The 25,692-nt window shown below is 44.7% G+C and overlaps 1 long non-coding RNA gene across 1 annotated transcript in view; it reads right to left on the reverse strand.

The window, feature by feature from the left end:
• The window catches only part of LOC146860240 (uncharacterized), a 117,886-nt gene that overhangs the window by 25,495 nt on the left and 66,699 nt on the right, over positions 1-25,692 (reverse strand). The window contains exon 2 of the long non-coding RNA XR_014979120.1: positions 19,927-19,980. This is a non-coding gene — a long non-coding RNA (uncharacterized LOC146860240). The remainder of the gene's footprint in view (positions 1-19,926; positions 19,981-25,692) is intronic.

A 25,692-nucleotide genomic window follows, 5' to 3' on the forward strand; every position in this document is an offset into this window, starting at 1 on the left:
TCCCCTTCTCCCCTTTACCGCCACTGTTCCCTGCAGCCCTGCCGCCATCTCAGCCCCGTTTCCCACCTCCCTACTTACTATCTGTGCCCCCTCCCCTACTTAATGGCGGCTGCTGCACGGTCACGCAGCTGGTGCGCCGAAGGCAAGCCCGTCTGCGCCAGTCCGCGACTGGACCGCGACCAGCGCCAGGACACCTTGCCCCCACGAGCACCACAATGCCAGATGCTGCTACGATGCCAACCTGCTCCACGCACTCAACACCGGCCGATCTACCGCCTGCTTCCAGGCCACCCCGAGGCACACCCACGGACCATTCACCTGCCGATACTGCAACTTCACCAGCCAGCGTACACCAGCACGTCCTGCCCACCCCACCAAAGCAGGCAACAACCACCTCAAATGCATACTGCTCAACACCCACTCAATCCACAGGCACGTCGTCGAACTCTGGGACCTGCTCGACTCATGCTCCCCGGATGTCGCTTTCCTGACAGAGACCTGGCTGAACACTTCATCGGCACCCGGCGTTGACATAGCCATCCTGGATGGTTACAAGATCACCCGCAAGGACCGCACCAACAGACCGAGAGGAGGAATCGCCATTGTCCACAGAAACACCCTCAGAATCTCAACCAACACCGAAGGCACCCTCAGCACTGCCGAACACCTGCACTTCCAGATCCACATCAATCCCAACACCACACTCAGAGGAACCCTCGTGTACAGACCCCCCAGACCCCGGCCACAGTTCATCGACTCCATCACAGACGCCGTCAGCTCGCACGTCCTGGCCTCCACACACTACATCCTCCTCGGAGACCTGAACTTCCACCTCGAAAACACCGACAGCAACTCCAACCTCGCCAACCTCGGCCTCACACAGCTCGTCACGACACCCACCCACTCCGCCGGACACACGCTCGACCCCATTTTCTCCGCCAGCAGCCACGTCACCTTCACCCACACCACCAAACTCCACTGGACCGACCACCACTGCATCCACTTCTCCTACATGAAAACCACCGCACACAACCACCAGCAAAGAATCCGCCACCGCAGCTGGAACAAGGTCACCGAAAACCAGCTAATCACCACCCTCGCCCGAGACTCACCAACCGACCATACCAACACCGACACAGCCGTCCGTAACCTCAGGCAATGGATCGACGACTGAAAAAAACACTCTCGCCTCGGTCAAGAAACCCTCAAACAGACGCACCGAAAGAAAAGCCATCTGATTAACCGCTGACCTCCAGACATCCAAGCAGACCTGATGAAGACTAGAGAAGAAATGGTGCCACGAGCAAACACCGGACAACCATGCAACCCTCAAGAACGCCAGCCGCAGACACCACCAACTCATTCGAATGGCCAAAAGGACCTCCTTCAAGGAACGCATCAACAACAATGCACACAACAGCAAAGAGCTCTTCAACATTGTGAAGGAACTCACCAACCCCAGCTCCAGCTCCAATGACATCCTGCCGTCACAAGACCTCTGCGACTCTCTAGCAACCTTCTTCCACCGCAAGATCACAGACATCCATGAAAGCTTCAACTCCCAGGCCTCTCCCACAGCCGCCGACACCCCAGACTCACCGCCCCCCAGTCACACTGGCCGCCTGACCTCCTGGAACCATGTCAACGATGAAGACACCATCAAGACCATGAACACCATCCACTCCGGATCACCATCAGACCCCTGCCCCCATCACATCTTCAACAAAGCGAGCTCCATCATCGCACCTCATCTCCGTAAGATCTTCAACATCTTATTTGAGACGCCACCTTCCCAGAAAGCTGGAAACACGCAGAGATCAACGCCCTGCTCAAGAAACCCAAGACAGATCCAAAGGACCTCAAGAACTTCTGACCCATCTCCCTGCTTCCGTTCCCGGCGAAAGTCATCGAGAAGATCGTCAACAGACAACTGACCCAAGTCCTTGAAGAGAGCAACACCCTGGATTCATCCCAATCCGGATTCCGCAGCAACCACTGCTCCGAAACTGCCCTCATAGCCGCTACCGACAACATCAGGGCCTTGCTGGACAATGGCGAAACCGCGGTCCTCATCCTCCTGGACCTCTCGGCCGCCTTCGACACCGTCTGCCACCTCACCCTTCGCACACGCCTCTACAACGCAGGGATCCGCGACAAAGTCCTGGAGTGGATCACCTCCTTCCTCAATGACAGAACCCAGAGAGTACGCCCCCCCCATTCCGATCCGAAGCCACCAAGATCACCTGCGGCGTACCCCAAGGATCATCTCTCAGCCCGACCTTCTTCAATGTCTACATGACACCGCTCGCCAACATCGTCCGATCGCACGACCTCAACATAGTCTCATATGCCCACGACACCCAGCTGATCCTCTCCCTCACCACCTCACACTGCTACCGCCAAAACCAACTTCCATAAAGGAATGAAGGCCGTCGCCGAATGGATGAAGTGCAGTCGCCTGAAACTGACTTCGGACAAGATGGAGGCCCTCATCCTCGGCTCCACCCCCTCCGCCTGAGGCGACTCCTGGTGTCCGGCCTCGCTGGGAAGCGCGCCGACACCCAGAGACCACGCACGCAACCTGGGGTTCATCCCGGACGCCTCTCTGTCAATGACACAAGAAGTCAACGCCGTCTCTTCCTCCTGCTTTAACACCCTCCGCATGGTTCGCAAGATATACAGATGGATCCCCACCGAAACCCGAAGAACAGTCACCCAGGCCCTTGTCAATAGCAGACTGGACTACGGTAATGCCCTCTACGTGGAAACCACGGCCAAACTCCAGAAGAGACCCCAACGAATACAGAACGCCTCCGTACACCTCTTCCTCAACATCCCCCGCCACATTCACATCACCGCCCACCTGAGGAACCTGCACTGGCTCCCCGTCAACAAGAGGATCACCTTCAAGCTCCTCACCCACGCTCACAAAGCACTCCACGATGCTGGACCAGCATACCTCAACAAGCGACTCACCTTCTACACCCCCAACTGCCAGCTCCGCTCCGCTGACCTCGCCACCGTCCCACGCATCCACTGAACAACCACCGGCGGCAGATCCTTCTCCCACCTCGCCACCAAGACATGGAACACCCTCCCCATCCACCTACGACAGACCCAGGACCTGCTGACCTTCAGGAGACTCCTCAAGATCTGGCTGTTCAACCAGTAGCTGTTTCCCCCCGCCCCTTCAGCACCTTGAGCCCCTCACAGGTGAGTAAAGCGCTTTACAAATGCTTGATTGATTGATTGATCACTGTGCATAAGCAGGAGAAGGATTAAAACCCCACAGATTACTTCTCACGGGTGCCGTTGCAGTGTCACAGTGCAACGTCTAAAGCGGCTGAAGAGTATATAAATTTCATAGTAAGATCTAGCACCCCTGCAGCTCTATCCATTGAGCAGATAATTGCTGCTACCAACACAGACAGAGGCATGCTCACTCTCAAAGATATAATTACAACACAATCATGGAGAAAGCCTACTCGACTTCTCACAGTTGACGTTGAATGTCAAAAAAAATTAAATGTGCAGGAAGAACTTTCTGTCACTCAAGAAGGTATCATACTAAGAGGTTTGAAAATTTCCATACCTGAGAGCTTGAGGCAAAAAGTCATTGAATTGGCATGGTAGCCACTAAGAGAGTCCTTAGAGACCAAGTGTGGTTTCCTCACCTTGATGAATGAGTCAAGAAGGAACTGAAAGAATGTCACCTGTGTAATTGATTATCTCCAAAGACAAGACAGCATCTGCTAAATATGTTTGACCTTCCTAAACAAGCGTGGGAGAAAATTGCAGATGAATTTTGGACCTTTGAACAATGGACATGATCTCATGGTAGTTATTGATGAGTACTCACATTTTCCCTTAGTGGAAGATTTATCATCAACATCCCATGACAAAGACATTGAGAGGCTGGATGATATTTTCACAGCTTGGGTGTTCCCTCCATTCTCAAATCTGACAACGGTCCACCCTTCAATAGCAGAGACTTGAAGGACTTTCTTAGTCGCTTAAACGTCAAGCATCGGAAAAGCAACCTCTCTGGCAACAGGCAAATGGCATTGTTGAATGATATATGGGCACCCTGAAGAAAGTAGTTCAGCGCTCTGCACTCAAAAGAATCAATCTCAGGTCAGCCTTGTGTCCAACCCTTCATGCCTATCGGTCAACTCCCCATTCTACAACAGGTGAAAGCCCTGCCACCTTGATGTTTGGGAGAGTCATTGGGACTATGCTAACACAATGGACCACAACCCGAGTAATCACACTGATGAAATTCGTGTCATGGACACTTCTCGCAAGAGCAAGATGAAAGACTATGCAGATAAGCGCAGATGTGCTTGGGACACGGTTCTTGAAGAAGGGGACCGGGTGCTGGTCAAACAAAAACGGAAATGCAAGACTGATGCTCAATTTGAAGCTGATCCATTGAGAGTTATGACAGGTAAAGGACATACAGTGACTGCTCAACGTCACGGAAAGTAATTACGAAAGACTTGCCACATTTCAAGAATCTGCCCCGATGTTTCTCGTCTCCAGACATCATGAGTGAGACAACCCCACCTGAGTGCCCATGTCAAGCATCTGAGTCTAGATCTACGACGCAAGATGACAGTGCAACTCCTTCACCTGGTACCACTTGATCTGGAAAATTGGTGCGGGGACCTCAATGACTCATTGAGGAACTCTAATGTATATATGCTATCCGTACTTTTTATTTAACAAAGAGGGAGATGTAGTGTCTTGTGATTGTGTGCAGTAGGACCCTTGGAGTCCTTGCCAGATGCCTTACAAAGTTGTGTAATCAGTTGGGCGGTATCTGGGTGTGGTCAATAAAGTTTATGGTGTAGTGCGTTCAGTTAACAGTTGCATGCAGAAGAATGAAGACGTGTTACAGAGTTCGTGTGTGGCATCATCATTTGCCTGCTCCAGAGCTGGGGAGGACGCAGCAGATACCATATTGGGTTACATTACAGACATCCATCATATGTTTCTCTCGGATCACATCTATCCCCGAGGTTATTCAAAAAGTATGCATTCTCTCTGAGTAGATGTATATGCGTTCAGAACCCAATCCAGGTGCGATGTAGATTCATCTCCGCGCTGGAGCTGTACATTACGCATCAGTCAGCAGTTACTATCTTCTCTCGGTCTTGCATCTGAAGGAGTGAATTTCCCAGTGAGAACCCGTCAGGGAGAGAAATGCGATGGTGATTTACAGAGACACCTGATGATAAATCCTCTTGAAATATATCTGCTCTATTGTGCCCCTTCAGAAGGATGCATTGGGCAGCTGAGGATGGCAGCGCTGCATTGCCCTGGGGACTGATAATAAATCTAATACTTTCTGAAGTAGACGAGGAAATAAGTAACCTGAGCGCGGGCGATTGACTAATTATAACACGCAGCTCAGTTGGGAAGCACACAGACATCACCGCACCTTTCTTGTCTGTTCATTTTTACTTTAAATGTCAGAGTAAATTCATTTTGAAGGAAGACATTTTGTGATATTAAAGATATGCAAGCGGTGAAGCCCGAATGATTGAGCCGCTCCGTCTCACATACAGCCCCACGCCATATGGTTCTTGTGAGCAACAGAGATTGCTTCCAATCCCGCATCCGAGATGATGGGCTTCATTCATCAAGAACCCCAGACACCAGCTCTGTTTGCAATCTGCCTTTTTTCCTCGGCTGGTCAGACACTTGTCTGCTGCTGCACATTTTCTTTGGAACACGTTTGTGGTTTATTCTCTATAAACTTGAATAGAACATTTCGTGGATTTTCTCCTGTGAAATTGAATTGCCACACTGCTGCCTTCTGAAGGTTTTCAAGTATTAGTAATATCTGGCCATTATTGTTTTTATGTCAATCAGCAGTGTTTGTCAGTCAGTGAGGATGGCAAAGGATAGAGTTGCCAGAGCAGGTGGCAGCTCTCAAAACACTGGCAGCTGATTCTTTGGGTTAGCTATTCGAGCATGTTGCTTTAAACATTAGACCCAAATAATAAGGAACTGAATAAATCTACAACTGGAGCTTTACGATTTTGCAACCGTTTAATTTACTCTTTTTTGCTATTCTCAAATTTTAGCTTGTCATGCCTGTAAACTTACTCCTGGAAAAGATTTGCAAATTTACAACTGTGAAAATGTGAATTCACTTCTACATATGTGATTGTAGGTAGTGCAAAATTGTGCACGGGGAAATGTCATTGTATTCATGCAATGGCATATTTTTTCTCCTGTTTACTTGTACTTCTCCCTTTGCAAAGCAATTTACTCCTTCCCTGAACAAATGTAAATCTTAAACCTTTGCTATAGTCAGACAGGGTCAGAGATGACTTTTTGACCAGCAATAAATGTTTAGGTTTTTCGGTATTCACAGATTCACCGGGAGTTCACACTCCCACACATTGCTGGGATTAGATTTACTCACAACCCTTTATGAGTGAAACTCCAACTTTTTGGAATTAGAAAGGTTATTTTACACTTCCTATTTTGCATCTAACTTACACATGTGTTGGACTTGGCCCTCTGTGCAGGGTCATCCCCAAAACGTTTACCTTCACCCTCCTGTTATCTCAGGCCTTCCACTGCAGCCTGTGTGTGCAGTTGAAACTACTATTTCGACCTGACAAAATAAACCTTTTGCCAGGCACAACCACCTTTTTTAGTATATATAAGTCACCCCTAGGCTAGGCCCTAAACAGCACATAGGACAGGGTGAAGTGTATATAAAATATTGGACATGCACCTTTAAATTTAATGTCCTAGTAGTGAAAAACTTCTAAATCAGTTTCGCGCGTAGGATAACATTGGCTAGCCTTATTACATTTTTCTAAGTGATAACGTTTAATTAGGAGCAGGCAGGAATATCAAGTCTGGTGTGTGAAGAATTGTAATTTATAACCCTCTTTAATAGTAAAGTTGGATTTTAAGTCACAATTCTGAAAATGCCACTTTTATAAAGTTGGCATTTTCTTGTCGTAACCATTTAGTGCCTGCAGTCTGTATCCTGGGGTGCATGACTAGATGTAGCTGTTAGTTGGTCTTTATGTATTCCTCTCAGAAATTGAGACAAATGGAGAATCGATGTTGGACGGATTGGTTGGATTGGTCATCTCTGTCAGTATGAGGGGGAGGAGCTGTCAGCTACCACACTTGCACATCACATAGACCCACACAAAGACTCTGCCTCAACCCGCTCACAATGGGTTTCACAATAGTCTTTTGTGTCCCCAGACTGGCTGGGTCCAGGGTAGTGAGGAAGGAAATTCCAGACACCTTTGGGGGTGGAAATCTCTAGAAACTTCTCCCACTTCAACACTGGAGCCAAGTATAAATAGTGGACCCTTAGACCCAACTCTTCAGTACACTCCTGGACCTGTGAATACTGCATAGGAAGTATGTCCTGCAGTCATCCTGTTTGAGGCCTGCCCTGCTTGCTGAGAAAGAAGACTGGGCATGCTCCCTTCATCCCAGGCTGAAGTGATGCCAAGGGTTAGCTGGCTGAACTCCTTCGTTTGAGCTACAGGGCCATAACAAGCTCCAAAGGTCTCTCTGCAACTTCCCAGCTGATCTGCTGCAACTGGACCTGCCTAGACTGTAACTGAACCTGGCAGAGCCCTGCTGGCAAAATAACTCTTTGTGCGAGGCCTAAACCTTTCTTTTTAATACTTATAGGTGACCCCTAAGGGAGGCCCTGAAGACTCAAAGGACAAAGTGCATGGTATTTGAAAAGTAGAAGATTTGAAATTAAGGTTTACATGTCCTGGCAGTGAACAAGTAAAGTGGTTTTTCACTGCTGTACGCCTATTTGTCCATAAACTAACACTGGGTGGCCATATTTCAATAAATAAGTGCTAATTTCAGTTTGTGACTAGTTTGGGAAATGCTGTTTCCACTCAAATGAATTGTAATCTAAAATCTTCTTTAATGGTGAAATCTGATTTTAAATGCACCTTTAAGAAAATTGATATTTTTCTTCCCAAACCAAATCCGCCTTTCTGCCAGTGTCCTGGAGCACATGACATAGGATGACTCTCCAGTTGTGGGTTGTGTGTTTCTTCAAGACATTGTAATAAAAGAGGCCTAGGTGTGAGGAGAGAGGATCTTCTTTGACAGGATGGCTGGGGAGGAGTTGTCCCCTGTCCTGATTATGCTACAACTGGCCCTTGCTGTGTTACACACTAAGGAAAATGACACTGGACCTACCCTAGCCTTTGCCATCCTACACAATTTGGAGTCAGGACCAGGGGAAGGAGAAGAACTGACTAGAACCAGCTTTGAGTGCAGGTCAGGGACTTTCCCCACAGAAATGGTGGACCCGGGTATAAACTGGGACCTTCAGAATCTCTCATCAGAACAATCCTGGACATGTGAAAGATTCAGAAGAAGGGTTGCCCTGCTGTCTGAAGAGGGAAGAGTGGACTTGCATGCCTGGAACCAAGTGTCCCCTGAAGTGACTCCAAGGGTCTGCTGGTAGACCTCCAGAGACACAGCAAACTTCCAGAGGCCTCCCTGAAACTGCCCAGCTGACTAGCACCAACTGGACATGCAAAAGGACTGCTGCTAGCCTCTGCTGAAGTGAAGCTTGAACCCCAAGATGTACCCAGTAGATTCTGAACCCTTGGCTGGCATCAGAGTGTACTCCTCCTAAAAGAAAGGTGAAGATATAGAACTTTTGGACTCCTTGTACTCACAAAGTGACATCTTGTGACCGAAAATCGACCGCCTCAAATGACTGCCAAAGCAAATCTCCAGTGGGATTTGCACTTTGCACCAACATCAACAGCCCGTACCAGCCACCAATGAGAAGCTCCAGAGACTATCAGCTCTTTGTGCTACAACAGCAAATGTCCACAATGCCTGTCCTGCTCCTAGGACTGATAGCGACTTCCTCGCAGCCCCCACCAATGAGAATGCCACTCTTCATGTGGTCTTCCTAAGCGCCAAGAAGTGCCTCCTAGGTCCTAGACCCTTGGTGTAGCATCAATTGAGCTCTTCTTCACAGAAAAGAAGAAATCCTGAAGTTTTGGATTCTTCATGACCGTAAAAGGGCCCGTTTGTACGAAATGTTTGCCACCCAGGCTGACTGCCAACCCGAAGCTCTGGTGAACACAATTCTTGTAGCGACTGCAGGCAAAGCCCGGCAAAACGAGATCTGCACTTAATGCACCAGGCCTTCTCTTTGCGCTACAGCGAGGACCATCTGCAACACTTTCCCTGCTACTTGCGGCTTCCTGCAAAGCGAACAGAACTCTTTGAGCTGGACTTCAGAAGGTCACTTCTTCAGCTGGACTAAACTGGTCCCTTTATCTGGCCTGCGCTCCATTGCAATCAGCCTGAACTTCTGACTTTCACCCGGTTTTGCATGACCAACATAACCGCAAAAGGCACTATGTGTTTTTAGGTACTTTGGCTGAAATCTTTAAAATTGCATGCCTCCGGTTCTACTGATTGGAATTTTGTTGTACCGAAGTTAAATAACTTATTACATCTTACTTTGATTTTTGAAATTGGCGTGAGATTTTTCTTGTGTTGTGTTTTTTAATTTTATTACTGTTTGTGTGCTGCATAAATTCTTTCTTTACACATTGCCTCCAGGTTAAGTCTGACTGCCTTTGTGCCAAGGTACCAGAGAGTTGAGCAGGGGTTAATTTGGGGTTTGCCAAACTACCTGAGGGTTGAGCACAGGTTTATTTGGGATTTGCTTGTGTTTCACCCTGAGAAGAATCGTGGTTGGTGGTCAGGGCCGGACTGACTACCGGGCGTTTTGGAATTCTGCCAAGCAGGGGGCTGATTTCACTGCGTTGGGGGCTGATTTCGTTCATGGAGTCCTGCGTGTACTTCGAAATAACTAAAGCAAAACGAATTTCGTTCAGTACACGCAGGTCCCCATCAATGAAATCAGCCCCCAGCTCAGCAGCATTCCAAAATGCCCGGTAGTCAGTCCGGCTCTGTTGGTGGTTGAGTAGGGTTTCACCCCCGCTCAACAATACCCAAGTTCCTACCGCATGCAAATTTACATAGGTAATGAAGCAAAAAATGATGATCTGGATAAAGGACAATGAGCCAGAAAGACATGCAGGTTATGAGTGGGGTAGCAGAGCAGCCTGCTGGACATCCAGCAAAGAAGCAGGACAACAAGTTTCTAATGTACAATACCAGACATGGAGCAAGAACATCTGCTGGAGATGAGTAGGTAGCAGGGTAACCTTCTGGAGATCTAAGAAACCAGCAGGAAAACATGTAAGATACTAGCCAGCAAGCAGGAAAACCTGCTGGAGATGAGTGGGTAGGAGAGCAGCCTGCTGAAAATGAAGACACCAGCAGGAAAACATGTGATAAATGTAAGATACTAGCTAAGGAACTGTAAACTCTGCATGAGATGAGTGGGTAGTAAGGCCACCTGCTAGAGTTGAAGGAAAACAGTAGGAAACATGTTACAAATGTATGATACTAGCAAGGAAACAGGAAAGCTGTTGGAGATGAGTGGGAAGCAGGACAGTCTGCTGAAGCTGAAGGAAGCCAACATGGACAGCATTTCAAATGTCACACACTAGCAAATGAGCCTGTAAACCTGCTGTAGATCAGTGGGTGTTGGACCTGGCCCTCACTGCGGGGTCACCCTAGATTTTTGCTTTCCGCTGCCTTCATTTTCTGAACTTGCTTTGATTGTCTTTCAGAACTCTGCGAACTTTTTCCCTGCTAACCAGTACGAGAGTGCTTGGGCTCTCTCCTTCAAACATGGTAAATTGGACTACTCCTTATTGGTCCATTTAATTTACTTAGATGTCCCTAATATATGGTATTACATGTACCGAGGGCCTGTAAATTAAATATTACTAGTAAACTGCAGCAGTCATTGGGCCACCCAATAATGTAGCCTTGTAAACCATGACTCAGGCCTGCCACTGCAGCACGTAGAGCAGTTTTAAACTGCCATTTTGACCTGGCAAAATAACTCTTTGTGCGAGGCCTAAACCTTTCTTTTTAATACTTATAGGTGATCCCTGAGGAAGGCCCTGAAGACTCAAAGGACAAAGTGCATGGTATTTGAAAAGTAGAAGATTTGAAATTAAGGTTTACATGTCCTGGCAGTGAACAAGTAAAGTGTTTTTTCACTGCTGTACGCCTATTTGTCCATAGACTAACACTGGGTGGCCATATTTCAATAAATAAGTGCTAATTTCAGTTTGTGACTAGTTTGGGAAATGCTGTTTCCACTCAAATGAATTGTAATCTAAAATCTTCTTTAATGGTGAAATCTGATTTTAAATGCACCTTTAAGAAAATTGATATTTTTCTTCCCAAACCAAATGCGCCTTTCTGCCAGTGTCCTGGAGCACATGACATAGGATGACTCTCCAGTTGTGGGTTGTGTGTTTCTTCAAGACATTGTAACAAAAGAGGCCTAGGTGTGAGGAGAGAGGATCTTCTTTGACAGGATGGCTGGGGAGGAGTTGTCCCCTGTCCTGATTATGCTACAACTGGCCCTTGCTGTGTTACACACTAAGGAAAATGACACTGGACCTACCCTAGCCTTTGCCATCCTACCCAATTTGGAGTCAGGACCAGGGGAAGGAGAAGAACTGACTAGAACCAGCTTTGAGTGCAGGTCAGGGACTTTCCCCACAGACATTTCGGCACCAGGTATAAACTGGGACCTTCAGAATCTCTCATCAGAACAATCCTGGACATGTGAAAGATTCAGAAGAAGGGTTGCCCTGCTGTCTGAAGAGGGAAGAGTGGACTTGCATGCCTGGAACCAAGTGTCCCCTGAAGTGACCCCAAGGGTCTGCTGGTAGACCTCCAGAGACACAGCAAACTTCCAGAGGCCTCCCTGAAACTGCCCAGCTGACTAGCACCAACTGGACATGCAAAAGGACTGCTGCTAGCCTCTGCTGAAGTGAAGCTTGAACCCCAAGATGTACCCAGTAGATTCTGAACCCTTGGCTGGCATCAGAGTATACTCCTCCTAAAAGAAAGGTGAAGATATAGAACTTTTGGACTCCGTGTACTCACAAAGTGACATCTTGGTACCGAAAAACGACCGCCTCCAATGACTGCCAAAGCAAACCTCCAGTGGGATTTGCACTTTGCACCAACATCAACAGCCCGTACCAGCCACCAATGAGAAGCTCCAGAGACTATCAGCTCTTGGTGCTACAACAGCAAATGTCCACAATGCCTGTCCTGCTCCTAGTACTGACAGCGACTTCCTCGCAGCCCCCACCAATGAGAATGCCACTCTTCATGTGGTCTTCAGAAGGTAACTCTTCAGTGGGATGAACCTGTTTCCTGTGAACCTGGGCTCTTTGGTGGTCAGCCTGATTTGTTGACTTTCTCCTGGTCCAGCACGACCAGATAACTGCGAGTGGTGCATTGTGCTTTTTGTCTCTATGTTCACCTGAAACTTTAAAAATGAATCTCTCCAGTTCCATTGATTGGATTTTTATTGTTTTGGTGTCATTGTATTCATTACATTTTACTCTATTTTTTGAATTGGTTAAGAATTTTCCTTGTGTTGTGTTTCACGTTAATACTGTTTTAGTGCTGCACAAATACTTTACACATTGCCTCTAAGTGAAGCCTAAATGCTTTTTTGCCCAGGTACCAGAGGGTTAGGACACAGGTTAATATAGTGATTTTTGTGGTTCACCCTTACAATAATTGTGTTTAATTTTTGAGTGAGGCTTCCACTGCTCTCAACTAATAACCCCATTTCTTACAGTGGGGTAATAGGGCAACCTGTTGGTGATTAAGAAAACCAGCAGCAAAACATGTTTCAAATGTAAGACATTGGTCACGGAGGAGGAAAACCTGCAGGAGATAAGTGTGGTAGCAGAGAAGCCTTTAGGAGATTAAGGAAAACCAGCAGGAAACTATGCTTCAACTGTAAGACACTAGCTAGGTAGTAGACAAACCTGCTGGAGATGAGTGGGTAGCAAGGCAACCTGCTGGAGATGAAGCAAACTGGTGATCACCCTACAACAAAACAAATACACTAACATGAGACCATCCCATAGCCACACAGGAGTGGAAGAAATGTATGAAAAAACACACACACGCCTCTCAACTATAACACCAATACAAATGGGTGTTAACCTACAGTCAACCACCAACAACATAAAGGTGGAAGACACGAGTGACCCCTACCCAGTCACTCACACACCATACCAACAGGGTGATATGCCTCAATCACCCCACACCTACCATAAATAGTGGTAGACGAGAGAGGATTAGCACCTAAACGCCTTCTCACACACACACCAACGACCGCACACACCATACCAACAGGGTGATATGCCTCAAGTACCAAACACCCACCAAAAATAGTGGCAGACCAGAGAGGCTTAGCACCTAAAAGCCTTTTCCCACATACACCACCAACAGTGAGGGATCCACTTACCCCACAACACCAGGGTGGTAACCCAGAGTGACCTAACACCAAAAGTCACATCATACACTACACCAATAGGGTGACTTACCCAAATCAACCTATACCCACAAACATAGTGGGAGACCAGCTAGGCTTAACACTTAAAAGCCTTCTCACATGCACACCACCAACAGAGAGGGATTCACCAACCCACACAACCATGCCAAGGTGGTAACCCAGAGTGACTTAACATCAAAACGTCAACTCAAACACCATACCAACAGTGGGTGATTCCTCCCACATCCACACACAAGTGGCAACACCGAGTGACTTTACACTTAAAAGTCAACTCACACACAACAGTCATTCTAATGAACAAACACTCTGACTGTAAACTTCCAAAAACACAGCACCAAAAGTGGTTTAAGCAAAGAATGTCACCCCTTCCATGAAGTTAACATTTTTAGCGAAGCGTCCCGAAGTTGACATATTTTTCTTTGATTGTCTCCATTACCTTAAGGCCAAACACTTTCAAGTGTGGTTGTTGGAATAAAATGGGCTAGCAAAGTCATAGTCCAGAGATAACAGGATTCCCGTGGTGTGCTGTGACACTGACTGTACAGTATAGTTGACACTCTGAAAAGCGAAGAAAGCAGTAATATTCCAAAAGCGAAGATGTTGCTTCTCCTAGACACCACCATAGAAAATCAAAGCTTGAAAGAAAAAAAAAGAAAAAATCGGGAGTCCATCTACAACACAAAGGAAAGCACAGCCCTCACCAGATTTCCGAGGCTACGCCAAAACCAAAAGCTCAAACAGCACTTAACCTCAAAAGCGCATTCGTCTGCTTGAGTAGAATTGAATATCAGGAGAATTCTCAACAATCACCAGGAGTAATGATGGCAGCACATAGGCAGCCCGTTAGCTAGGAGTGTCCCGGGTGGCTCCAAGCACGCACTTGCTGCACAGCGTAAGAGCTTCTCACCACTCGGCGAGCTCCCGATGCCAGGGCACGAGCTGGACACAACTCTCGAGCAGAGACAGTTGGAGACAGGTGAGCGAACAAATTTCAAAATTACTTTTTTTTTTAAAAACATGCACAGCTGTTGATCTTTTCCTCAGGAGAAGAGAACCATTCCCTCAGTAACACCCCCATCTGCACCACTTTTCGTTTTGCAGCTGGTTCAGGAAAACACATGGGTGGGTGTAAAACTCCTCTTCCTTGTCGCTCTTCCCAACAAGGACTCTCGGGAAGTTACAAATAGCTGCAAATGGTTGACACAACTCCCCAGGGACGTAGATCAGTTTCACCTTTGCAGCGAACACAGAGAGAATGCTGGTCACCATGAAATGCCCCACATCCACACAAAGTGCTGGAAACACTGCATATCTAGAGACAGAGAATTACTCACAAACTCACACAAAGCTGGAAATGTCACAGCAGGTTGTCCCAAATTGCGGTTGCGGTAGACCGGTGAAAATACTGCTTAATACACCACAAGTCCCCTCCAACAAGTTCAGGATGACACAGCAGGATCTGGCACGCCCAAGTTGGGGCAGACCGGTATTAAGGTCACTTGTGGGGCTCAGGGCTGCCAAATTGCTGTTACACACAATGCGCTTACTTTGAATAGGAGGTTCTTCAACAAGAAGTTGCTTAAGGCTTCAAATTTCAGTAGGTTATGTTGTAATCAAACGAAGATCCAACTCCAGAGTGTCTTAGGTAGTGTTTATTAAGATGATAAGATCAAAAGTAAAAGTACAAAGAGACTCACCAGGAGCAGCTTTCCTGCTGCTCAGCTCATACACCAACTGCCAACCTCATTCATCCAACATTCCCCAGCATCATCACACACCAACATTCTACACCACACTCGCACTGGCTGAGCAGCAAGTATAACAAAAACATGTTACAAATGTCAGATACTAGCCAGATACCAGGTATATCTGCTGGAGATGAGTTGGATAGCAGTGCAGCCTGCTGCAGATGAAGGAAACCAGCAGGAAAATCTTTCAAATGTAAGACACTAGCCATTGAGCACGAAAGCCTGCTGTAGATGAGTGGGGTGGCAGTACAATCTGCTAGAGATTAATAAAACCAGCAGGAAAATATGTTACAAATGAAAGGCACTAGTCATGGAGGAGGAAAATCTGCAGGAGATGAGTGGGTAGCAGGACAACCTGCTGGACATGATAAAACCAGCAGGATAACATGCTCCCAGTGTACGACACTAGCCATTGAGCAGGAAAAGCTGTTGGAGATGGGTTGGTAGCAGGGTTATCCTGCTGGAGATGAGTTGGTAGCAGGGTTATCCTGCTGGAAATGGCGGAAACCGGCAGCAAAACATGCTACAAATGTAAGATGCTAGCCAGCTAACAGGAGAAACTGCTGAAGGTGAGTGGATATCTTTCTGGAAATGAAGGAAGCAGTCCATAACACAAGGTTAGGATGATGTACATAGGCCATAGAGTAGGAAGATCTGTTGCAGACCATGAAATGCCCAAAAGACCTTGTGGTAAAGTAGGTCGTGTCGAAGCTCACCAAACGTTTAAACTCAAAAAATGTTTGAAGAGGGATATTAAAGACTAGGAAAGGGACAGTTTACAAATTCCAACACACCATTGTTAAGACAGGAAATACCATGGGGAATGGTGTTGATGCTAAATTATTTATTAAGCATAAAATAACAAGGGCACACGAGAGGCTACAAGAAGAGAAACATCACCAACGGCATCGAAGTTGGCAACTGACGCGTACAAGTTGTGACGTCACAAAAGTAGTCTCCGAACATTCGGAGACGACAGCAATGTGACGCGCTAGAACAAACATAGACAAAATACTACTGTTGCTTTACATGCAACTTACACTGTAACTTACAGTACATGTTCAACATCTCCTTTTCTTCAATACAAAACAAATTAAAATTTCAGTAAAACATGTAATCATCGTAACGTTTAGGACATTTGATCTCCCTTCCAGACCTTGTGGTATGACCTATTTCTTTACATTTTGTATTCTCCATTTGCATACTCTTTCGTTTCACATTTTGATTAGGCACATCATTTTCCTCTAGGTGGTGACTTATAGTTCCACTGGCATTGAATATCTCTCCGCCAACACTGTTCTCACTTGTGCCACATGCCAGTCTTTCTCCTTCGTTACTAGACCGACTCAATCTCCTCTCAATGTTATCTGAATTTTGACTATCAAACACACCTTCCTCCCATTCCAAAATGCTATCTTCCATATCTCCCTCCAGCTCCTGTTTATTTCTCATTATTATTTTCTCCTGTCCTTTCTTTAGTTTAACTATATCATCCTTGCTCCGCCATCCCATTCCTTCTATACAAACTGTACCTTTCGTAGCTTGTTGGACTTGGGCAGTATTACCGAATTTTGACTCTCTCCCTTTGTTACCTTGTGAGGTTTTTTGACAATGACCCAGTCTCCTTTTTCAATCACCTTATCTTTTGCCTTATTGGCTTTGTCTGAATATTTCTTCGTTCCTTCCTGTTTAGAAACGATATTCTCTCGTACCCTTACCACATCATCTTTTATTTCCTCCGACACTGCACCGTCTTTGTACCACTGATTAAAATTCTGTGTGAGATCACTGTTACACTTCCTCCCTCTCATTAAATAGAATGGAGTGTGCGTGGTAGTTTTATTTGGAGTATTGTTATACATGCTTATTTTTTCACAAATATGCTTTCACATTCAAATTTGATGAAACTGCAAGCTGGATACCTTCTTTTATAAACTTGTTCATCCGTTCCACTTGTCTGTTGCTTTTAGGGCTATATAACGGTGTTTTCTCTTGTTTTATCCCTAAATAGTCAAAAAAATCTGTCTTTTCTTTTGACACCAGTTGCGTACCATTGTCCGAAACTATTATCTTGGGTTGTCCTTCTACTGTAAAAATGTTTGTTAGAAATTTTATCACTACTTCTGTATTTACAGAATGTACAAATTTGTAATGTACCCATTTTGAATAGTAGTCAGATAGTACTATTATATTTCTGCCATCCTCTTGCAGTATGTGGAATGGTCCTGCAAATCAATTGCAATTTTTGTCCATGGTCCGTTTGGTATTTCAACCAGCTGTAGCTCGCCCTTGCTTAATCTCCAGTGCTTGTCAGCCTTTAAACACTGTTCACAATTGTCAATATGGTTGTTTACATCGCTGTTCATTCCTGGCCACCAATAACATTTTTTTAAAATGTTTTTCGTTGCAGTGCTTCCTGGATGGCCTTTATGGGCAAGTTTTATTAATTTTAGTCTTAGTTTGGCAGGCGGTATGAATAAGTCACACCTTTTCAAAAAACCATTCTCAAGAGTCAGTTCCTCACTTATTTGTTGGAAACTCTTCAATTCATTTTGAAGATTTTTGATGGGAGGCCATTTTGACGTTAGATGCTTCATGACTCTCTCCAATATTGTGTCCTCCTTCTGACAGTCCAACCATTCCTTCTCTGTTATTGAACCCTCGCACATCACCGTGGCATCAACCAAGGCTACCACACATTCAGTATCATCAAAAGAAACTTCTCCTTGTGTATCGATAGGCCACTGTGACAAGCAGTCTGCCCTGCTGTTTTGACCAGCCTTGATGTGCCTTATCATAAAATTGTACTCTTGTAACTTGGATAGCAATCTTATTAGTCTTGAATTAGCCTTACCATTGCCATGTCCTCTCCCATCCATCATGTACACTAATGGCTTGTGGTCTGTGAAAATTTCAAATTCTTTACCCCACAAATAGCTTTTCAATTTTTGCACAGCCCAAACACACGCAAGTGTTTCGCATTTTATGGTGCTGTAGTTCGTTTCTGCTTCGCTTAACCTTCTGGATATGAAAGCAATTGTATTTTCCTTCTTACCGTGATCTTGACAAAATATAGCACCTATGCCTTTTGCACTTGCATCTACGGTGACAATATTCTTCAACTTAGGGTCATATGGTTTTAATGTAGGCGCTGAAATGATACCGTTTTTAATGACATCAAAAGCATGGTTTTGATCATCAGACCATTCATATTTTGCGTTTTTCCGCAACAATTTCCTTAAAGGTTCCACCTTGTTTGCATACCCTTGTATAAATTTTGAGTAATACTCACTGAGGCCCAAGAATGACTTCAATGCTTCCTTATCTTCTGGTTTTGGAGCATCTCTGATCGCTTGCACTAAGTCATCCTTTGGTGTTATTCCTTCTGAAGTCAAAACATGCCCCAGGTACTCAATTTTGTTTTCCATAAATTTGCACTTTTCTTTTGAAACTGTCATACCTTTGCTTTTTAATATTCCCAAGACTTTGCTCAGCAATTTTAGATGGTTTTATTTTTCCTTTGAATGCACCAAAATGTCATCTTGGAGTGCCTCAACACCATTCATGTCACCAAAAAGTAAATCCATCAATTTCTGGAAAACTCCTGATGATGAGGCAAGCCCAAATGGTAGTCTGACATACCTGTATGCCCCAAAAGGCGTTATGAAAGTTGTTAACTTTTTCGATTCTTCTGTTAAGCATACCTGGGGGTACGCTGATTTTAAGTCTATCGGCGTGAAATACTTGGAACCAGCCGTGGACGTTAAAATTTCCTGTATTTTAGGAAGCGGATGACAGTTCACTAAAATGTTTCTATTCAATGACCTCAGGTCTACACATAATCTTATGTCACCTGTTTTTTTCTTTTTGGAAACAACACTAGCTGATACCCATTCTGAAGCATCAGCTTCTTCAATTACACCTTCTTTGCTTAATTTGTCAATTACATTTTTCAACTCTTTTTTTTACAGATAATGGTACAGTTCTTACTCTATGCTTTACAGGTATCGCCCCATCTTTTAGTTTTATCTCATGCACAAATCCTTTCACACATCCAATTTCATTAATAAAAACCTTGCTAAATTGTTCTAAAACTTCCTTAAGACCCTCTTTATTTTCTACTACCTGTATCGAATTCACAAATTTTTCTTTCAATATTATTGGGTCTTTAGCTCCTGGGACTAAAATTACTCCTAGCTTAGCTAAATCCTTTCAGCCCACTAAATTCCTGCCCTTCACTGCCACATATATTTTGGTCTCAATTACTCTTCCTTTAAATGTGAGACTGTCATAAAAAAAACTACCATATCAATCTCCTTTTACCCAAACGCTTTAGGGTTTACATCTGTTTCATTTAACTCTACATTTTGCCACCTTTCCTCAAACATTTTATCAGATATCAACGTTATCGGGGACCCTGAGTCTGCAGTGAATGGTAATTCTACATTTCCAATCAACACTGTCCCTATAGGTCCTTTTAATTTGCCATCTACCATGTCTACAGATAATACAATGTTAGCACACATTTCTTGTTCAGATTCGCTTAATGCACTTATTTTCATACCCCCCCATTGTTCTTTTCGTCTTACAAAGTACAGAATAGTGACCAAACTTTTTACATTTCATACATTTCTTACCAATCGCTGGGCATGTTTTACAATCAGCTAGGTGTTCTTGTGATCCACACCTGAAACAACTTAAAGTTTTACTTCCTACCTTTTTCTCACTTCCATTCTTTTCGTAATTTCTATATTCATATTTCTTTTTATCCTGTAAATAAAACACGTTTGAATTATTACTAGTACCAGACAATTCTTTTGTAGATATAAGTGATCTTTCTATTCCCTTCGCTATATCTACCACCTCCTGTAGCGTGGGGTTCCTACACGCTAACAGTCTCTCCTGTACTTTTTTAGAGTGACAATAGAATACAACTTGGTCTCTAATGTAGATGTCAGTCATGTCTTCAAACTCACAGTCCTTTGCCAAAACACGCAAGCATGCTATACATTCCTCTACTGTTTCTCCTTCTTCTTGCTTCCTCAATGCAAACTTATGCCTTCCTACCATAATATTACTTTCCTCTGAAAACTGTTTTTCAAGTCTCTTAATGGCTTCCTGGTACTCATTTATTGGTAAAAATACTAGGCCTGGTCTAAATGTCCATTCCGCTCGCGGAAATTGCGATAATTTGACATTTTCGCGTTCCGCGGAGAGTGAGAAAATGTCAAAATTTCCGCATTCCGCAGCTTAGCGATAATTTGTTTCTTGCTCGCGCTGTAAAATAATACATTCTCGCGCGCGCGCGATCGCCTTACCTGAATTCCCGCGTTCGCCGACAAGGTTTCCCAATCCGGTCGCGTTCTCCACGAGATGTTGGATTGTTGGTAGCCATTTGCGCTGTCTCGCTACAGTTCGTGCCCGCAGTAATGTCATTGGTCGCGCGATCACGTCTTTCTTCTCGCGATCATGCACCGCGAGAAGAGTGAAAACAAGATGGCCGCGCCCGCGAGCAACCGCATGGGTAAGTTGGCGAGCCGCGACCACGCAGAAAATACCGCGAACGGGCGGGAAAAAAACGTCTGCATCTTCGTGATATTTCCGCGTGTTTGCGGAGATTTTTAACATTTTCGTGATAATTTGCGAAAGTCACTTTCGCAAATTCCACCCACCCCTAAAAAATACCCCAGGCGGACTCTCATACTCTGGTAGGCTGTCAAATATTTCTTGTCCTGCCTTTCCTAGAAGGCCAAATAACAAAGCTTTTTTCCTTTCTGCGTCATATTTTTTACCATCAATGGACACTATTTAATTTTCAAAGGCTCTCAGCCAGCTTTTCCACTTCATTACAGGTTTTCCTGGTTCCTCAAGAAAAAGTGGTGGCACAAATATATTATTACTTTGAGCCATGTTATCGCTCTTTAGCAGACTTGTATTTAATTGGATTTTTAGATAATTGTCTTTTAATTCACTTCTTGCGTTATTATCACCTTTGTATATACTTTCCAACTTTTCCAATATATATATTTTATTTCCACACAAATTGTTTGTGATATACAACTTGTCTTTTACTTATTTAAGTCAACTTCTTTTCACAAAACTCCTCATGTAACTACACTGGTAGATTAATTTGTCGGATTTTCTTTTTCTTTTATTTTTTTTCTGTTAATGTTGATGTCAATTTCCTGTTTGTGGTCTGCGCGCACCTTATCCTTTGTTATATCCTTATCAACTCGCTTGCTCGTCAGTTTCACCTCTGCAATTACCTCACGCAGCGTTCCGCGCTCGGTCTCGTCAGTTAACACTTACGCGTGCATTAATTGCTTGGAAACAAAGCGTCAGCACTTCAAAATGGAGGCACGCTCGCTACGTCAGCTTGACGTGTCCGGTTTCACTCCAATGAGAACTCGGAGTTACTCCCTTCGTCATTCATGGCCAGCAGAGAGCGCCTTCTGACAAAATTTCCTCAGCGATGTTCAATGGTAATCTCCACACTAATGCAATGCAACACTTCACTTACTTTGTTATCCTGGATTGTTGCTTTGATTATCCGTGCGATTTTTTGCCGTGTTGAATACACTTCGTCCACAAACTCCTCTTCATATAATTTCTTCATATTATTCTTTGTCCGCTCGCGAGCCCGTCTTCAATCCCACAACTTGTCGCCATTTGTTAAGACAGGAAATACCATGGGGAATGGTGTTGATGCTAAATTATTTATTAAGCATAAAATAACAAGGGCCCACGAGAGGCTACAAGAAGAGAAACATCACCAACGGCATCGAAGGTGGCAACTGACGCGTACAAGGTGTGACGTCACATAAGTAGTCTCCGAACATTCGGAGACGACAGCAATGTGACGTGCTAGAACAAACATAGACAAAATACTACTGTTGCCTTACATGCAACTTACACTGTAACTTACAGTACATGTTCAACAACCATTAACTGCTTTAAGCAAAGATGATTTTGAACATAGTAGTAAAATATACACTACTTTGTTGATGCTACAATTCTAAATGTGCCTATTTCTTTCTAATAGTATAGTAGGCAAAATCCATGTCATTTGGGAACCACTTTCCTCTTTTGCATATATTATGTGTATTTGTGAAGCAAACTTTCACTCACCAGGGTATCTTGGAGCTCAGCTTAGTGTGGAAATTGTTGTTTTGCTTCAGTCTAATTGAACCCATTGAAATGAAGTTGAATGGTTTGTAACATTAGAACCGAGCAAAGGAATCATGGTATTCCATCCTCATGGATTTATCTGGTGACCCTTTCCTGTGGAGCTGATTAGATATATAACCTTGAAAATGCAATTTGCACCCAATTATGCAGAAAATGAGGAATAATATGCAGTTAGGCCTTTTTATTTCCCATCCCGCATGAGCAAAAAGATCGTTTGCTCAATTTACACCTTAAATTGTTTTGGCGTTGCTAGAAAAAAGTTTTTTGTGTGGAGGGGCTCTGAGAGGGTACACAAAAAAGGTGGTGGGGATACCTCAATAAGAAGTTATGAAAAAGTGTTCCAATATGCATTTCCATGTGGGTCCACCAGAAAAGAGCATTTATAATGCCTGCCTTAACCATGTAGTAATGCCTTTATGACACAAGCCTTTGCAATATAAAGTAAGTATATTTAAGATTTAAGGTAAGTGTGTGTGTGTTTATATATATCTATTCAAAAAAGAAACAAAGGGTAGGAAAACATTGGGAGATCCATACAAACCACACCTCTCTGGACTCCGCTAGGTGTCTAGTTTTCAGAAATGTCTGGGTTTGGTAGGTTTCCCTAGATGCCCACTGAGCCCAAGACCAAAAAAGCAGGTGTCTCCCTCGCAAACCCAAGTCTTTTTGTGATCAATATCTTTGAAGTCTCCACAGTACGTTTTGGGCCATGTACTGTTGCGGCCACTAGGCCTACCCACACAAGTGAGGTATCACTTCTATCAGGAGACTTGGGGGAATGTAGAATAGTAGAACAAGTGTTTAATTGACTTTCTATGCAATTCTGCCTTCCAAATATAAGACAGTGTGTAAAAAAGAAGTCATTTTGAAAAATGCCCTCTAAATCACATGCTAGTATTGGTACCCACTAATTCAAAAATGTGCAAATAACCACTGCTTCTAAACTCCATATGCTGTTCCTATTTTGGAAATACGTAGGTGTCCTTGATACCTATGTTTACTTCTTTAAATTTTACCAAATGAATTGTGGTATACCCGGTACACAATGAAAAACCATTGCAAGGCACAGCTCAGTTACTGGCTCTGGGTTCTTCGGGTTCTTGCTCAAACTACAAGCCCTATATATCCCCATAACGAGACGGGTCCAGCAGACGTAACAGTATATTGTAAATTCAAAAGGGTATGGGAGGCAACATATATAGAATAAACAGTTGGTATGTACAAAGAGAAAGAAGTAATTCCACTTTGTAGTAATTAGATCTTAAACCCTTCGCTGCGGCGCGAATTCCGCCACGGCGCTGGGGGGGGGTGCGGGGTGAGCGCGGCGCCGCCATGCTCATGACGGAACCACGCCGTCATGAGTCACGGGCGAGCTGTGCTCATGACGGCGTGGTTCCGTCACGACTCCGCCCACTCTCTATTTCGCCCGCACAGGCGGGGAATCAGTGCCGCGTGGGAGGAGCGGCCGCAGCATGACGGAACCACGCCGTCATGAGCTCACGCCGCCCGTGGCTCATGACGGCGTGGTTCCGTCATGAACACGCAAGGGGTTAAGGCGTCTTTTATTAAAGATGCACTTGGTTTTCATATGAAGACAGCCAACGCGTTTCGCCCAAACATAGGCTTCTTCAGGGCTGTAATACCATACAATATATACAAAAATTAAAAACCAGAAGTACGGCCATGTATCGTTAAGCACATGGTATTGGGTGACTTTTATTAACATTGCTAGTGCTGATGGTGAACAAAAGGTGAAGTGGAAAGCATTGATGAGAAAATGAATGGTGAGGGAGGAAAAAGTGCTTGCCAGAGGAAGCAAAGGAACCAATGTTGTGATTAGTGACAGAAAGCAGATAATCTGCAAGTCTATCAGTTATGCTGATTGTGCAGGGGAAGAAACCACTAAAGTTCCAATAACTTGCCAAATATATACAAACGGAACACAAGGAAGGGCTATAGCCGTAAGCGTGGTCATTAGGAGTACGCTTACAGATGGTGTGGAGTATTCAATTCGCCAGGTAAATGAGGTCAGGTTCAAAATCGGCACAAGTCCTCGTCAGGACAGAATATGTGAAAGGGATTAACCTAAGCAATAATGTAAAAAGGGAGACGTTTGCAGAACGAACAGCTTGTACGAAGTGCCTATGGGTATAAGCTTGTACTGACTGAAGTGGCAAATAACACTGAGTAAACGACCACACGCATGACCTCAAGCACGTGTTGGGAAGTGCTTGAGAGGCACGGAAAAAGTTTGCAATGTAGTAACCTTAAATATGCAAGTGCAGTAAATATCCTAGTATGCTTTAACGTGACCATATTTCGCAATTACAGAGAATACCCCAGTACAGGACTACAGAATTGTATCGGTCAGGTGCACGGTGACATTAGCAATAACAAAGCGGCAAGCCCAATACCATTCTCTGCACATAAAGTGAAAGTTTAAGCAACATTGAGGACGTCCTAAACCCAGCAGTATGTTTAAGTGCGAGTCTAACTTAAAAAACACCAGTATCTCATGTAGATTCGCGTCCAAGACCCCCACCGCGATTGCACCCTCTAATTCTAAGACTTACTTGTCCGTAGAGCTCCGTGTACGAGCTGTGTCCAACGCCGTCTCGTCCCGGCGTGGGTATGTGGTACATACGAAAGCGTTGGGTTTCCGACTATCTAGTGCACCCGTATACTGCTTCTGGATCAGAAGCTGCTTCCTGTACAAACGACTAGACCGATGACCTCGGGTCTCTAGATCACCATTTTGCTAGTGAATTATAAGTGAATTACCATGAAAATAGAAAGACCTCAAACGTACCCGACCACGTATCGGACGGGCTTAAGAGAAAAACCATGATAGATACTTGAAATGTATTGAAACCGTATAAGTGAGTTTTATTGCAAAATTAGACCTCATGCCTACTCGACCACGTAACAGACTCTCATATGTGAAAGACACTGTAAATCAGTCAAAAAATACTGAAACCACGCTCAGTAGACCGTGAGCGGGTTGGACACCCAGTGGTAGTAGGAGTGTTTAGAACGAATGCCAGGTGGCAGATTACGTCATTTACTGTGGCAAGCGGACTCGGCCACGTAGTGGACGCTCTAGTGTAAAAGAACACTGTAAACTAGCCAAAAAGTACTGAAAGTGCGGCAGTAGACCGGGAGCAGTATGGACCCATAGTGGTAGTGGGAGCGTTTGGAAGTACTGCCCGATGGCAGATATCATCACGTTCCGTGGCAAGCAGAATGTGGTAGGAGTTAAGGGAAATACCCCTGTAGAATAGTATATCAATCCAG

This window comes from Triturus cristatus, chromosome 3_1 (assembly GCF_964204655.1).
Source record: "Triturus cristatus chromosome 3_1, aTriCri1.1, whole genome shotgun sequence".
NCBI lineage: Eukaryota > Metazoa > Chordata > Amphibia > Caudata > Salamandridae > Triturus > Triturus cristatus.